Source organism: Rattus norvegicus, chromosome 9 (assembly GCF_036323735.1).
Source record: "Rattus norvegicus strain BN/NHsdMcwi chromosome 9, GRCr8, whole genome shotgun sequence".
NCBI classification, from domain to species: domain Eukaryota; kingdom Metazoa; phylum Chordata; class Mammalia; order Rodentia; family Muridae; genus Rattus; species Rattus norvegicus.
This window is the reverse complement of record NC_086027.1, coordinates 92520330-92523238: the sequence shown is the minus strand read 5'-3', so window position 1 is coordinate 92523238 and position 2909 is coordinate 92520330.

Below are 2909 nucleotides of genomic sequence, written 5' to 3'. Positions count from 1 at the left end.
TGTCAGGAGTGCTGTAGACCTGTTTTCCTGTTTTCTTTCAGCCAGTTATGGGGACAGAGTGTTCTGCTTTCGGGCATGTAGTTTTTCCTATCTACAGCTCTTCAGCTGTTCCTGTGGGCCTGTGTCTGGAGTTCACCAGGCAGGTCTCTTACAGGGGAAAATTTGGTCCTACCTGTGGTTCCAAGGCTCAAGTTTGCTCGTGGGGTACTGCCTAAGTCCTCTCCGCGGCGGCAGCAACCGGGAAGATCTGCGCCGCTCTTTCCGGGAGCCTCCGTGCACCAGGGTTCCAGATGATGTTTGGTGTTTTCCTCTGGCGCCTGGATGTGCACAGAGTGCAGTCTCTTCTGGTTTCCCAGGCGTGTCTGCCTCTCTGAAGGTTCAGCTCTCCCTCCCACGGGATTTGGGTGCAGAGAACTGTTTATCCGGTCTGTTTCCTTCAGGTTCCGGCGGTGTCTCAGGCGCAGAGGTCCTGCAGCTCCTGAGCCCTCCCCTACGGGAACCCAGAGGCCTTATACAGTTGCCTCTTGGGCTAGGGATGTGGGCAGGGGTGGGCAGTGTTGGTGGTCTCCTCCGCTCTGCAGCCTCAGGAGTGCCCACCTGATCAGGCGGTGAGGTCTCCAAGAATTTTTTTTTAATGATCTGAGTTTCAGGTGAAGGATGAGGGTAAGAGCTAGCGGACAGTTTTAATTGGATAGTGAGTGACCTGAGGCCCCAAGAAAAGACAAACCTCTCCGACAATTCATACTCTACCAATTGTGTCAGAATTAAGAAGCAAGAATTAAGAATTAAGTCTTGCCTGCTGCAGGTTTTCCAATCTTCACGTGGGAATGTGCCTAGCAGTAGAAGCTGAAGATACAACTTTCCCCTGCTGTGTATTGCTGAAGCTTTTGGCCATGTCCAACAGTGAAAACATATTACACTTCTGTGAAGATGGTAGTGGGGCAGGACCACACAACAGAATTTGTTACTATTTGGGAAAAATCAGTACTAGGTATCTGTTTTCAGGAAGGTTGAGAAACCAGTAAGAGACTTTATCTTTGCAAGGTTGTTATTTAAGTAATTTGAGAAACTAAATTTTCAAGGAATTGGAAAGTGTATAGAGCCAAGGAAGCAAGATGAACAATGTTATAATTCTAAAACAAAAGACTTTTTTAAACCTAGTTTTACATTTGCTACCTTAGCAACAGTGAAGTGGGCCTGTGGGCTTTTCTTCCAGTGAAAAGGCAATGAAAGGCATTTGTGGAATCTTGCCCTTGTTGGGAAAATATAAACGAGATGATCTCAGAAAAATTGTTTCACCATAGCAGAAGGTATTTGGGGGCTGAAAAGAAGCCCTATGGAGTTTTCACATCAGAAATGAGAACATCATTAAGGACCACATTCCTCTCTGGCCTCTGCTCTGTTATGTGAACCATGTTGACATCACCATTCAGTTCACTCCCATGTGAACAAAGATAAAATGGGAGTCATGTCTCTAGACTCCAAATCATTAGACAGTGTCTTCACATAGACTCACCAAAACGTGAGGGAGTGTGTGTGTGTGTGTGTGTGTGTGTGTGTGTGTGAGCACGCGCGCGCGTGCACTCCTCTTCTTTTTAAAATTTTTGTACTTATGAATAAAAATCTTTTCTGGGATTATAAAAGCATCATCCACTTCACACCAGAAATGGTATAGCCTTCCTGGTCTCTGGTCCTATGCTAATCATTGTCAAAATTGCCTTTAGGTAAAGAGGAGGAAATCACTGTGCTTGAACTAGACTGATTTCCATTATCTGACTGGAGTATGGAACAAATTCCATAGCCTAAACATATAAGGAGGGAAGGCAAAGCCTCATGGACCTCGGGGTGAACCTTCTTGTGTCTCTGTTTAGAGCATTATCCTGTTTTTAACGTTGAAGCCCTAGGCAGAAGAAGCATGTATGGATGAGCTCACATAACGAATGCATCAGATCAACCTCTATTCCAAATCTTGCAAGTTCATTCCCTTATGTCTTGAGATTTCACTGAGCGATGGAAGGACTTGGGAAGGAGTTGGAGGTACGGAGTCACACTAGGTTTGGCCTGAACTGACACCTTCATGAGTCTTTAAAGGGAAGTGATGGGGGGAATCAAAATACCCAACTGTGCCTCAATTGCTAGAAATTGGCAACTGTCTTTCCTAAATTGCAAAAGCAGGAACTTCAAATGAATAGAGGCCAGGACATATTTCTGCAAATTGAAGCTGCAAATGTGCTTATCTGCTTCTATCAGATGGACTCGTAGAAGAAGAATTTTCTAGGCAGGAAAGATGAAAGGACGGCAAAACTTTCCCACTCTCTTGAAAAAAAAATTTAAGCAGATGAACTTGAATAGAGTTAAATGTCTAATAACAGCTCAGAGCAAAATTTTAATTTCTCAAATTACTTCCCTAATGGCCTTGCAGTTTTGGTCATTGTAGAGTTAATGAGGAGGAAACCTGTAACTTAGCTATAACCTTTTATGTACTCCCTGACTTGGGAAACATATTGTAGTGGAAATGATTTGGCTAAATGTGATTTAAGGTTTACTGTTTATAGGTCTCAGATGTTGCTGATATGACACTGAGCTAGCTCATATTTTTAATTCCAGGAGATATCCTAATAATGTTGCTGTTGTTGTTTTTCTGGTGGTGGTGGTAGTGATAAGAGCTAATGTTGTGTTTGTATGCATATATTTTTCTAGTCATAAAGTGTTGCGGTAGTTATTTAAAAAATGGGACCTTTTATCCCACACTAGTGCCAGCACTGCAAGGCCTCATGGCATCTGTGAGGTACCTTCATCTCAGTGATGACCAGTTCCAGTGTGGCACCACATCATGTTACCTCTAGCTATCCTCTAGTCACGGCAGTCTCTTCACTCCCTCTTTTGGCTGTCTCTCTGCTAGCCAGAAA